The 15,145-nt window shown below is 42.3% G+C and overlaps 1 protein-coding gene across 2 annotated transcripts in view; it reads right to left on the bottom strand.

Moving 5' to 3' along the window:
• Positions 1 to 15,145, bottom strand: part of CPEB4 (cytoplasmic polyadenylation element binding protein 4) — a 128,091-nt gene that overhangs the window by 34,026 nt on the left and 78,920 nt on the right. The window lies entirely within an intron of this gene.

Here is a 15,145-nt window from a genome sequence, read left to right as displayed (position 1 = left end):
AAACCTGTGTAAGCACAGGAAAAACATGCAGAACCTTATTTATAAAAAAAGACTGTCTGAGATTAGTAGTAACAACCAGATTTAAAATAAACCAGAGATCTACAAACAAAATTTATTTGGTATGCATTCCTTAAGACAACTCCTCTCAGGCCTTGTACACACGACCGAACATGTCCACTGAAACTGGTCCGTCGGACCAGTTTCCGGACATGTCCGACCGTGTGTAGGGACTACTGGACAGGTCTCCAGCGGACAAAAGTTTCTTAGCATGCTAAGAAACTTGTCCGCTGGAAGCCTGTCCGTCGGACATGTCCGATGGTCAGTACGACTCATCGGACATGTCCGCTGGCCCGAAATCCCACGCATGCGTCGAAGTGATTCGACGCATGCATGGAAGCATTAAACTTCCTGGTGCGCGCACGTCGCCGCGTCATCGTCACCGCGTATTCTGTCCGCTGGGAATTTGGTCTGATGATGTGTACACACATCAGACCAAATGATCCCAGCAGACATGTCCGATGAAAACGGTCCGTGGACCGTTTTCATCGGACATGTCTGGTCGTGTGTACGGGGCCTCAGGGTTTTTCACACGTGCATTAATCAACATTTATGACACAAGTTACTGTTTTTACTTTAATTTAATATGTTTCGACAATGACTTTATTACAACAATCTACTTTTTTTTTAGTATTAGCCTTCATTTAAATAAAAATTTTCAATGTGTTGAGCAAAAATCACAGCAAAATGTCTGTTCCTATGGGAAAAGCCTGACCTTATAAACCACCAATTCGATTATTTTTGCTAAAGTGAAAAGTGGTGCCATCACATTAAAGCAAAACATGAAGAAATCGAAACAAGGACATGGGGATCTAAGCCAGTCCTTATACCGCATGTAAGACATACACTGGCAGATCAATTGCCCATCCTGCAACAACTGTCAAACAGCAAATGTGGCCCTGACCTTGCAGAAAAATAAATGTATGTATGTGTGCACATGGAAAAATAGGATTTTTGTACTCACCGTAAAATCCATTTCTCTGAGTTCATGGACGGACACAGCAGCCTTTGACCTTAGGGTTATATCCGCTTCCTTCCAGGAGAGTTAGGCAGAAAAAAAGCACTTTAAGTGTTAACACTTTGCTCAGTGCAGCTCCTCCCAGGGGGCGTGGTTCCCCAGGTATAACCCACACCCTGCTCTAGCAGCTCCAGTTCGTAACAAGCAGTACAAACAAAAGGAGGGGTGGGTGCTGTGTCCGTCCATGAACTCAGAGAAATGGATTTTACGGTGAGTACAAAAGTCCAATTTTCTCTTCCGTTCATGGACAGACACAGCAGCCTTTGACCTTAGGGACATCCCCAAGCAGTGTCAAAAAATTAGAGGGGTGGGAAAACAACACAGCAAACCAGGTTACACCCCAAACAAAACCGGAGTTACTCAACGGAGGAACTCCAACCTTAAACTGCCGCCTGTAACACCTTGCGGCCGAAAGAGGCATCAGAAGATGCACTCACATCCACCTTGTAAAACTTTGAAAAAGTGTGGACCGACGACCAGGTCGCTGCCTTACACACCTGTAACACAGAGGCTTGATGGCGGAAAGCCCAAGAGACACCGATCGCCCTGGTCGAATGCGCTGTAACCCGAAAGGGAGGCGCCCGCCCCTTCAGAGCATAGGCCTGAATCACAACCTGCCGGATTCACCTAGAAATGGTGGCCGACGAGACCGCCAGGCCTCTTTTAGGACCAGCCACCGACACGAACAGTGAGTCAGACTTCCGGAATGGAGCCATAGCAGACAAGTACACTCGTAGGGCCCGAACCACATCCAGGGAATGTAAAGTGGCCTCCTCCTGGTTTTTCGGCTAAGGACATAAGGATAGAAGAACAATGTCCTCATTAATGTGAAAAGCCGAAATTACCTTTGGGAGAAAAGACGGCTGAGGCCGCAGCACCACCTTATCCCTATGGATGACCAAGTAGGGAGCCTTGAAAGACAAGGCCGCCAGTTCAGACACCCGTCTGATCGATAATTGCTACCAGAAAAACCACCTTTTGTGACAGAGTCAACAAGGGGATCTTCCGAATGTCCTCAAAGGGAGCATCCCGCAGCACCAAAAGGACTAAATACAAGTCCCATGGGGGTAGTGGATGGTGCACCGGAGGGGCCACATGTCGGACCCCCCGTACAAACGTACGCACCAAAGAGTGCGACGCCAAGGGTCGCTGAAAGCAAACAGCCAGAGCCAAAGTCTGACTCTTAACCGTACTTAAGGCGAGAGCCTGATCCGCTTCCCGCTGTAAAAACAGCAGAATCCTGGACACCACGTATGTACGAGGGTGCCATTTCATCTCTTCACACAGAGATGTAGGCCTTCCACGTACGATGGTAAATCCTACGTGAAGTGGACTTCCGTGCACGCAGCATGGTAGAGACCACCGAGCCCGATGTGAACCAGGAACTGAAAGACAGAGGCCTAACAGCCACGCAGTCAGGGAGAGGAAATAAGGGAAAGAGGAAAGCAGGGTGAACCCTCAGTCGACCTCCCAGGGGAAAACACCAGCCACAAGGAGAAAATGCGCAAAAAGCTGAATACAAGAATTCCTTAATATTATAAAAGTATAGTAATGATAAAAGTAATGGTAATTTAAATAATAATGTGCACGAGATTTGCACAATACAGAAGAGTCCCAGCTCAGGGGGTACATGTTTAGGGGAGAAAGTCCAGGGATGGACGGATAAAAGTTTTTGCAGGGGTCACAACTATAACCTCAGGGCTGCCATCATTGAAGAACAGAAACCATGTTCCAAGACTAACAAAAAAAGCAAGGGAAGAGGCGCCTCTAAGTGTATATGTTTTAAGCAATTTAATATGTAAATAAGTACAGGCAACTCACATTTGGTGAAGTTCAAATAGGCATTTGTACATAAAATCTTTAGGAGAAGTCATCATGTCTGTCACTTTTGGTCCTTTTTCTGCTGGGCGCTGTGCTGTGGGGAGCTGTCCTTCACCGCTGTAAGGTGTTGAAGCCGGCGGTGGTGGGGAAAACTTGTAAGCCAGGCAGGAGGATGGAAATTATTTCAGCAGAATGGCAGCAGTGACGTCACACCAGCCAAACCACCTTACCTGAGCAAGGGGCCACTACTTACCTGTCCTGCGACCACCGGCTGGAGGTATCCCAGACAACACAAACGTCAACTAACGGCATGGCTGTCGGGCAAGCACAATGTGACAAAGCCATAGACTGGTCATATGTGTGCCCTGGAACATGAAGTACCCGGTCGCCCCTGGAGCAATGGGGCCTGTCATGGATGACCCAAAGCTGAGCTGAGGGCCGGCACATGCTCGATGGCCAAACATGGGGGGACTACAAGAGTCAAGACCCAGCCTGTCACCCAGTCGACTGTTGACAGAAGAATCACAGGATACAAAAATGCAGGAACAAAACAATAAAAAGCAAATCGCAAAAAAAATCTCCAGAGTACAGGACTCTAGAGGGCCTGTCCTCTCCTGACACTAGGCAGAGAAAAACTGAGGCTGCTAGAGCAGGGTGTGGGTTATACCCGGGGAACCACGCCCCCTGGGAGGAGCTGCACTGAAAGTGTTAACACTTAAAGTGCATTTTTTCTGCCTAACTCTCCTGGAAGGAAGCGGATATAACCCTAAGGGTCAAAGGCTGCTGTGTCCGTCCATGAACGGAAGAGAAAAGGGAATAATCCACAAAAATATCTAGAAAGTTGGAAATTGAGACACAGTAATGCAAGACACCGAGATACATCAAGCTGACTGCATAGCTAGTGAACACAGTCTATATATTCTAGAAGACAGAACTGGTCGTCTTTATATATATTGTAATGGACAGATTTGGTCGTCTTTATATATTCTAATGTACAGAACTCATCTTTATATAATATAACAGACAGAACTGGTAATCTTTACATAAATGGACAAAACTGGTTGCCTTATATATTAACATTTGATAGAACTGGCAGTCTTTATATAGTATAATGGATAGAACTGGTCATCTTTACATATGATAAAACTGACAGCACTTTTATTCATATATTATAAATGGACATTCTTTATATAATGGATAGAATGTCTTCATACAGTATATTAGAATGGATAGAATTGGTTTTCTTTATAAATTATAATGGATAAATGTATATATTATATGCATAGAACTGGTCTTCTTTAAAATAATAAAAGCAAAGTAACTGGAATAACCGTGGAAAAAGTGAAAGTGTATGGCTTATCGCACCACAAGGATGCTCAGTGACAGACCAAACATCCCTCTTTCACGAAGGGAAAGTTCTCATCTGCATGCTAGAAGTTCTGAGTGTATGAGAATTCTGCCAGTCTGATGTCTTGTATGATATTAACAGACATTACTAGGAGGTCTAATGCAAACAAGTCTGGTCTGATGGGATCCAAGAGTAAATATTTACAAACCACAAAAAAAAAAAAAAAAAAAAAAAAAAAAAAAAAAAAAAAAAGGCACAGGTTTACATGCCAGAAAGGGACCAAAAAAAAAAACAACACATTGCTCAGTATGCACAATGCTCCAATAACTCCATATCGAGGATAATACCTAGAAGCATTTCTAATTCACCATTACACAAAAACATTTATCTATACCAGTTATGGCGTGTGCCACAGCCGGCATGCCGAGAAAATCCTGTACGAAGGTGTATTTCGTCTACACCTCCCCTCCACATACATCTCCCACAAGTCTCTGGGGCCAGGGGTGATGTGTCTAAGACAGGCATGGACGAGATGAAGAGTTGCTCTGGGTTGGATGGCAGACAGAACACGTGGTGGGGATTGAACCAATGGGGGGCCGTGATGCCTACTGAAGATGCCCAATCACAGGGCGTTCTTGTGCCCGGGAACTGAGTCGGCTGATGCAAGTGTCATTGGAGTGCTGTGGCAATCGCCGACACCGTTAAAGTGTATGCCGTGTGGGGAAGTAATGTGTTTAGCTGTGTACACAAATCTATTACTTGGGGACTTTTTTTTCCCCCCTCTCTTCTTGCTCCCAACATTGCTACAAAATATGGAAGGGTATGGTCAGAATAATGTTGTGTATATGCTGCCTGTGTTACTCTCTATCAAAGCTGTCAGAGAAGCATTTTCCGTAGGATATGATGAGGGAATAAATGAAAGCTGCAGACGTCTCATGCTTTGTGTTGGCTATTCAGGTTTATCTGGCTGGGAATGTCTCCTAGATTTTGCAGAGACCCCTGCAGTACAGTGAGATGTGAATACATATAGTTTTTGTCCCTGCTATCCCAATGTATTTCATGACACCAGAGTCACATGACAGACAGTCCAGAATCACTGGCATTATACAGGGAGAAGATGTAGAGCTCCTGCTGAGAGTGTGCATTAGACTTGCAATGAACTGCACAGGCATTGTGAGGGAACCGCATTAGTAAAGCATTGTTACAGTTGTCCTTGCGTGTTCACGTTCAGAAGGATGTTTCCTGGACATTGAGGACTATGAACATAAATCAGGAATGAGAGATTTTCTAAGTAGTCTTCTGCTACAGCAATGCAGGGCAACCAGTATGTCTTCAGCTGCAGTAGAACTACAGATCTCAACATGCCTTGACAACCAAAGAGCATAATGTGCCCCAGCAGCGGGACTGGGAAGTTCTGCTGCAGTTGGAGAGTTGCTGGTTGCACGTCACCCCTGTAACAGGATGTCTTTATCATCCAGCCGGTGCTTCTACTGAACGTCTAGTAATTTAAAAAGGGCACCTGTCATGCAACTTGAGTTTATTAATTATTAATGTATAGTTAGTAGCATAGTGATACTGGAATCTGATTGCACAATGCTAGGACAGCTTCCAAAAAAAATTTACTTTTGTAAAATGTGTTCTAGTTTTAGATCTTCTTGTACAAAACACTGACTACATAGTGAATACACAATGATTTCTGATGTGTCCCATGTTCACCCCCAGACATCACAGCACACGCTCATCAAGTTCTGTATATGTTGGCACTTTGAAATTAATACATTGGTTTTGTGTTAGTTTGGGCACTTGATCTATACAATGGCCAATGCTTAAAAAGGAGCTAATGCAGCAAAGCAAATGCAGAACAGACTTCTGCCTCATAAACCAAACATGAGAGAAATACAGGGATTGCCATTACTCATTTTTTTATGCAGATGTTAGATACCAGATTGTTCTACTGACCCACTGGATTAAATAAAGTAATTTATCCTCATCTACACATTTTTTTCTTCAGGTCAGTGCCTCAGAGTACTGAAGCAATATGGTACCATGGTGGGTGCACATATTTGTATGGATAACAAGAACTTGTCCACCCAATCCTGGAGCCAGAATGATTTTCTTCTTTTCAGGAGTCAACTTTATTGTTAACTAGAAAAAAACATCCTAAAATGTATGTGCCAGGTAGAGGTTTTAAGGAACACTGGATACCTAGCTCCTGGGATTTGTCTGACCCTGTGTTTTTTTTTTTATTTCATATTTTTATTCCATGTTATTTTACTTATAGGATGGTTTTGCCATTAATGTTGTGGCTCTTTGTTATTCCATCTATCGATATTAGCCGCTAGTTCTGCAACTGTCCACTAGGTGTCCATCCTATGCGCTTGCTTCCTAAGGGGTCTCAACATGCACCACCCGGAGGGTAGGCTCCACCCATGTTGGGCTGGTGGGTCATCGCCACGCTCCGATGCCTCAGAGAATCGTCCTAGGTTTGGCTCCAGCTGCTCCATTAGTGGCGTTCGACGCCAAACATCCAGCACCTTAGTACGACTCTGGCAGCGTATGGTGATACCTGTATCCACTGGGTTTGATTACATATTACAAAATCTTTAATTGTGTATATTAAAATGTACATGCATATTTAGTTTTTATCAATTTAGGGCTAGGTTTGCCCATTTAACGCTTTGTAGAAATAAAAGTGGCATCACTGCCTTTTAAACATAATTTACTGCCTATAACATATTTGTCTGCCTTTAAAGTCCAAGGAGATCCTTCCAGTGCAAGTTTGCATATTTTCCTAATTTTTTATATTATATTATATTATATTATAATATATATAAATAAATAAATGAATGTTGGCAGCCCCATACACCCCTCCTCCAATATATCTTCTATAACCCTGTAGTAGGAGGTCATTATGGTTGGAAACTAGCATTTTCAGGAGGGGTCAGCATTATTATAGACCACAGCTGTTCAGATGTCATGATTGGACACCCATGGCCTGTCCCAAGATATGACCATGTCCTCTACAGAACTTACAGTATGTCTCATCCTGGTCATGCAAGAGCAAAATTAATGCACAGAAATTAATAGGACACTCTTGAGACTGTAGTACATATTTAGGTGGTGACCCAGCTCATTACTATGAAATATTAGGTTCTGTTCACACATTTTGCATTTAGGTCAACCCATTCACTTCAAACCTCACAAAAGAAGTACACAACCCCCTTTTATTATTATTATTTTATTGAGTCACACCAAAATGCATGGTACTGTGTCACTATGTATTTTGGCACGCGTGTTTGGAAATTGCATTGGGGTGCCACCAAGAATAAATGGCCCCACCGCGCATCTGCAAAAAGAACGCACGATTTTGTGCGAGTCTCTGCCATGTACATATTTCAACCTAGTCGTACTGCAGATGAGGATCCAGTGGGAAGACAGAAGTCATTATTTTGATTCTGTAATATGTAATGCCAGTGCAGTGGACGAGAAGGGGTAGTTGGAATACAGTACTTTCTTTAAACTGTAGTTATTATCTGGATACAGAAGTACCATGGACATGATTATCAAGGTGTTTTTCACCCAATACAGGACTTTTTTCCCCCTTTTTTTGTACCTTTGTTAAATTTGTGATTACTGTTCAAAAAACAATTATTGACTTATGCTCCTTAGTGTGAGGGGATTTTTATTAATCATGCGATTTTTTTTGATGCAATATACTTTGTATAGTGGTGTGTGAACTATCATTTCATTAGCGCTGCGTTTTGTTTATTTTATTTAGTCTTAGGCACAATTTATGAGACGTGTTTCACGCTAGCAGCTTTATTTCTATACCTTAGCCGATAGGAGTGGTGGCTCGCAGGATTGTTGCATTTTTAAACAATTCTTGTTTCACAGCTTTAAAAAAAAAAAAAAAAAAAAATGCAATTTTGTTACCTCTGCTAGTAAATAGCTGCTAATATTCAATATACGTAGGGAGAGCACATGGTTTGCATGGAACTACATAAAACCTCATTTGCTATGCTGTAAAAATAGGTAGAAGGAAATCGAATGGAACCGGGGACTTTAAGGTTGCGTTCATATCTTCCAGGTATTTATTTTGCCCACTTTTCTAGTGCCTCAAGCTCCTGTGCATCCTAAATGATTGTCCCCATGTACACATTTCCCTCATTAGGGATAAAATGAAGAAGAGGTTTCCCAAGCCACAGGAACAAGCACACCTTTCAATGCCTACATTCATCCTTCTTTGACAAATATAGGAGTAGTAGATTAGTTCCAGCTGATCTGATGTTTTAGATTTATGCCATCCATTTCATACTGTGAACTTTCAAAATGGGGGGGGTTATTTACAAAAGGCAAATCCACACTGCACTACAAGTGCAGGCGCTGTAGATCTGAGGGGAAGTTCTGAAATTAGGGGGAAGCTCTGCTGATTTTTATCATCCAATCATGTGTAAGCAAAAATGCTATTTTCCTTGCATGTCCCCCTCAGATCTACAGCAACTGCACTTCCAAGTGCACTTGCAGTGCAAAGTGGATTTGCCTTTCACAAATAACTCCCATGGTGTATTAGTTACATTAATCTAGTTTGGACCAATGTAAATATGTACAAAGTCATACCTGTCAGAACCCAGTGGAAGTGGAAAATCACTAGCAATTGCTGCTACTAGTCATCAAGGTGATCAGAGTTACATGCAGCTGCCCTGCTGCATAGATACCCTAGAGGGTCACTCGCTTGGCACAGCTGCCATTTAGATAACACCCTGTATTTTTCTTAATGAATGTAAAGAATTCTCTGACTAGATGAGGTGGGGGGGATGTGATGTCACAATTTGCACTTCATCCAGAGAACACAATAGTTACCTTGTAATTACTATGCAACAGGGCATTTTCATGGCACAGGACCAAGAAGGCTGCAATGACCACTGTCAATTACTAAATTGATCCCTTCCTTCCATAATGGTTCCGCAGGTATAGAATAGGCATACTTACACTTTAATTGATTTTTTTAATATGCATACTTACATTGGTCCAAGCTTTACCAATGTAACTACAGCATGCAATGTAAACCATACATTGAGCTCAGCTGTAGCTGAAAACATCTAGGTTTCCACTGGCTCCCTGTACTATGTCATATCGACAGCAGCGCTTACAAAGAGCACAATAGGAAACGTTTTTGTTCATTCATAAGCGCTTTGACCTCAGGCTAAAGAGAAGAGGCTACACAGGTCCTCTTTTCTTCCACATGGGCCCACTGGGCATAAAATGTTAAAGCGGATGTGCCACTAAAAAAATATATTAAAAGCCAGCAGCTACAAATACTGCAGCTGCTGACTTTTAATATAAGGACACTTACCTGTCCTGGAGTCCAGCGGTGATCGCAGCAGATGACGAGCCGATCGCTCGTCACCCTGCTGCTCCCCCCTCCATCCACGGTGAGGGAACCAGGAAGTGAAGCGCTCCGGCTTCACTGCCCGGTTCCCTACGGCGCATGCGCGAGTCGCGCTGCGCCCGCCGATTGGCTCCCGCTGTGTGCTGGGAGCCGAGTGTTCCCAGCATACAACGGGGGACGGACGGAAGGTAAGGAAAAAACCCGTCCTTTGCCCGTATCGTAGGGCCGGAAGTGGGTGCAGATACCTGTCTGTAGACAGGTATCTGCACCCCCCTCCCCCCTGAAAGGTGTCAAATGTGACACCGGAGGGGGGGAGGGTGCCGATCAGCGGGACTCCACTTTAGAGTGGAGATCCGCTTTAAGAAAGGCCCCTAAATCCGATTTGAAAATGTTGGCGGTACTTTTTTGCCTTTACAACCACAGTGTGAGAAGTGTATATATTACACACACACACACACACACACACACACACACACACACACCCCTTCAGAAAGTTAAGCACTTTTATATTTCCCTTGGAAATGGTGGGGGCAGGAGGAGTAGTGATTGGTCTGTCTGGCAAGCCAGCTGACCTTGCAACCTAGTACAAGAGTTGTCATGCTGTGAAGATGGCTGTAAAACACATAAAAAGTGTAGAAACTTTTTGAAGTGTGGGTGTGTTGTGCTCAGCATAAATGAGTTCACACCTTTTGAAAAGTAAGGTTTTAAAAAAAAAAATTCTTAATGAACAAAAGAACAATTTCCAAAATGTTGCCAAAACTGAGTGCTATAGAACATTTGTTTAGCTCATTACATGAAAGCAAGGTTAATAAAATAACTTGTATGGATGTTGGATGGAGCGTGATGATCAACTTGTCTCTTAAGTCCACATAGGTGTCTGATGGGTTAAGATCAGGAGACATACTTGGCCACTGAATCACTTTCACCTGCTCTTCAGAAAGATGTGTGTCTTGGCTCATGGTCATGTTGGAAAAAGTGCATGACGACCAAGGGCATGGAACATCCTCTCTTTCAATATAGAGCAGTACATCTGTGAAGTCATATCAATAAAATGCAGCTCCCTGACACCAGCAGCACTCATGCAGCCCCACAGAAGGACACTGCCACCACCATTCATTTTTGTTTGTACGCCTCACCTTTGTGACGCCATACAGTTTTAAAGCCATCAGTTCCAAAAAAACAATTATCTTGATCTCATTACTACAGAGTCCCACTAGTCATCTTTTTCGGCATGGGGCCTGACAAATTCTAGGCAGGCTTTTCTGTGCATGGCTTTAGGAGAGGCTTCCTTCGTGGACAACACCCATGCATGCCATTCCTCTGCCGTGTACACCATGTGTCACAGGAAACAATCGCCCCAGTTTTGCCTTCTACTTCTATAGCTAACTGCAATGAATTTGTATGGCAATTTTCTTTAACCCTTCTCATCAGAACACGCTCCTGTCGAGGTTTTAACTTCCGTAGACTGCCTGGAAGTCTGATATTGTTGCAGTTCCATCTTTGCAAAATTTTTGTATCAATTTTGCCACAGTATTCTGACCGATAAGTAAAGCTTTGCGGATCTTCTTGTAGCCTTCAGCTTTCTTGTGTAAAGAAATTATTTTCTCTTTCTCGGGCTGCCATTGCTGACAATATGAAATGAGAAGGGGGTTTTCTTTGTCAAGTAATGCCACTTTATAATCAAAAAGGACACCTGTTTAATAAATAATTAAATAAATAATTAGACTCACCTGTAGTTAAATTATTGTTAATTAGGATCTCATGCAAAATGTAACTTTGCTCCCAAGACTTTCATTGGGGTGTTTCCTTTTTTTTTTTGCAACATGGTCTTAAACTTAATCTGGTAGAAAAAAAAACACTTTGTGTGGGCGAAACCAACAAATCTTGGTTTCAATCAATGGCCCGCATTTGTAGGAGTATTTTGTAGTATAATGTCCCATAGAAAATGTTGATTCTGAAAGGAAAGTAAAGGTTTTCTGACAAATCTGTTGGGGTGTACTCATTTATGTGGCGTGTGTGTGTTTTACACACAGCTTTTTTTTTTCTTCTGGGTCCCCCTACACACCTTCAAGCATGATCCTCTGCAGCCGAACAATAGATCCCCCTAGCAACAATAGGCCCCTTCAGCAACAATAAACCCCTGATGTAACACAGTAAATGTCCCTGGAGCCAGCATCAATAGACCCCCATCCCTCAAAATTGGGTCCCCCAAAGCAACAACTGCAGCAATCTTTAGCTGGTAGTGGGAGCAAATACCTGGATTAGACAGGTATCTGCTCCCCTCCCCCTGAAAGGTGCCAAATGTGACATCGAAGGGGGTGGGGTAGGAAGAAGTATTTCGGACAGCGGAAGTTCCATTTTTGGGTGGATCTCCGCTTTAGGTCGAAAAACCTGCACTCTAGTCTTACCGTCTATCTTGTAGTTATATAGGCTCTTCTCCTGTACTGAAAATGTCTTACTCCAATTTCACTGCACTGACCTTCTCACAATGTCAGAGTCTCATTTTTCAGTTAGACACACAAAAGTAATAAAGCCCTTTCGTCCCTAGTCGGACTGTCCCTGGCCTGCCCTTTTAAAAGATTAAAATGTTATTTCTTTCAATCATGGAGGCCCAACATCACATGTTGGCATTCCCTTGGTCAGTGTGCATGCAAATACAGTCCACCTAAAAAAGCACACTCCTCCAGACTGACAACCACTTAACAGTGTTGAGATACACAAGTAGCCCCTCCCAAGAGCCAGACTGTTGCATCAAGGCTGACAGTTTTGGACACAATTACAGAGGCAGGGCATTGTGATATTTTCAGAAGGCCCCTCCTACCAGCCCTCATCTTCATGCATGCCAATAAAAAAAAAAAAATTTATAATATATATATATATATATATATATATATATATATATATATATATATATATATATATATATATATATATATATATATATATACATATATACATACATACACACACACACACACACACACACACACACACACAAACATATATATACACACACACACACACACACACATATATATATACACACACACACACACACATATATACACACACACACAAACATATATATATATATATATACACACACACACACACACACATATATATATATACACACACACACACACACACACACACACACACACACACACACACACACACACACACACACACACATATATATATATATATATATATATATATATATATATATATATTTTTTTTTTAGGCATGCATGCAGATGAAGTCTTGCAGTTATATAGGTTCTTACTCCGATTTCACTGCACTGTGTGCTTTAGAAGCTCCAGTAGGTCCAGTTAGACACCCAAAAGTAATATAACCCTTTCCTCCCTAGTCCGACTGTCCCTGGCCTGCCCCTTTAAAAGATTGGATTGAATTTATTTTAATCATGGCCATTGCAGAATATTCCATTTCTTTTCCTTCAAAAGCTCCTGGGTTGCTATTGCAGTGCGTTTTAGATCATTGTCAATCTGTACTGTGAAGCACCGCCCAATCAACTTTGCTGCATTTGGCTGAAACTGGGTTGACAGCATCTCTAAATACTGCAAAATTCATCAGGCTGCTTCTGTCACATCAATAAACACCAATGACCCAGTTCCACTAAAAGCCATGCATGCCCATGCCATCACACTGCCTCCATTATGTTCTACAGATGACATTGAGTGCTTTGGATTATGAGCCGTTCCAAACCACCTCCACACTTTTTTCTTCCCGTCATTTTGGTACAGATTTATTTTGGTTTCATCCGGCCAAAGAATGCTTTTCCAGAACTGGTCTGGCTTTTTGAGATATTTTTTTTGGCCAAGTCTAAATCTCGCTTTTCTATTCTTCAGGCTTATGAATGGTTTGCACCTTGCGGTAAACCCTCTGTACCTGCTCTCCTGAAGTCTTTTTGATTGTACACTGACAGGGATACGCCCATATCCTGGAGGCATCCTTCACTTGTCTGGATGTTGTGAATGGGTTGTTCTTTACCATAGACCAGATCCTGCGATTATCCACCACTGTTGTCTTCCATGGACAACCAAGCCTTTTTATGGTGCCAAACTAACCAGTGTATCCTTCTTTCCTAAGAATGCACCAAACTTGAGTTTCCCACTCCTAATGTTGCTGCAATCTGATGGATTTGTTACATTTTGAAGCCTTACAATGGCCTGTTTTACTTGCATGGACAGCGCCTTAAAACGTATGATGTAGGTTCACAACAAAAGATTCCAAATGCAAATACCACACATAGAATCAACGCCAGACCTTTTACCTGCTTAAGGAATCAGGAAATAACGAAGGAGTAGCCCACACCTGGCCATGAAACAGCTTTTAATTTAATTGTCCAATTCATTTTGGCCCCTTGAAAAAAGGGGATATAGCCATTCTTCGCTATAATTCCTAAACCCTTCCCTCCAACTTGGATGTACACACCCTCAAATTAAATCTGAGAGTGTGCACTTTTAGCCCATATCCATTATAGAACTATAGCTTGAATATGTTTCGGTAAATACTTGAAAAACAAAACAAAAATTATGACCACGTCCAAATATATATGGACACAACTGTAGGTTTCCTGAGACCGGAAAGTTCTTTCAAGGGTTCCTCTGTATTGAAGGTTGAGGAAGGCTGCTTTTAAATAATACAAAAGGTTACAGTGCCTTGAAAAAGTATTCACAACCCTGGAAATTATCCACATTTTGTCATGTTGCAACCAAAAACCTAAAATTTTTGGGGAATTTTATGTTATAGATCAGTAATGGCGAACCTTGGCACCACAGATGTTTTGGAACTGCATTTACCATGATGCTCATGCACTCTGCAGTGTAATTGAGCATCATGGGAAATGTAGTTCCAAAACACCTGGAGTGCCAAGTTCGCCATCACTGTTAGAGATGAGCACAAATGGGCACATAATTGTGAAGTGGAAAGAAAAATAAAAGCTTTTCAGAATTTTTGGCAAATATATATTTAAAAAAAGTATGGCGTACATTTGTATTCAGTCCCCCTGAGTAAATACTGTGTAGAACCACCTTTCGCTGCAATTCTAGTTGGGTATGTCTCTACCAACTTTGCACATCTAGAGTGACATTTTTGCCCATTCTTTGCAAAATAGCTTAAGTTCTGTCAGATTGGATGAAGAGCATCTGTGAACAGCAATTTTCAAGTCTTGCCACAGATTCTCAATTGGATTTAGGTCTGGACTTTGACTGGGCCATTCTAACATGAATATGCTTTGATCAATGCTAAACCATTCCATTGTACCTTTGGCTGGATGTTTAGGGTCATTGTCCTGCTAAAAAGGTGAAGCTCTGACCAACAATGGCCTTTCTTTTAAACAATGGCTGTCTTCTTGCCATTCTTCCATAAAAGGCCAGTGCAGTGAAGTGCACGACAAATAGTTGTCCTGTGGACAGATTCTCCCACCTGAGCGGTGGATCTCTGCAGCTCCTCTGGCGTTACCATGGGACTCTTGGCTGCTTCTCTG

Source organism: Rana temporaria, chromosome 3 (genome assembly GCF_905171775.1).
Source record: "Rana temporaria chromosome 3, aRanTem1.1, whole genome shotgun sequence".
In the NCBI taxonomy this organism is placed as follows: Eukaryota; Metazoa; Chordata; class Amphibia; order Anura; family Ranidae; genus Rana; species Rana temporaria.
Note: the sequence above shows the minus strand (reverse complement) of the source record. Positions and strands in the feature narration are given on the sequence as shown.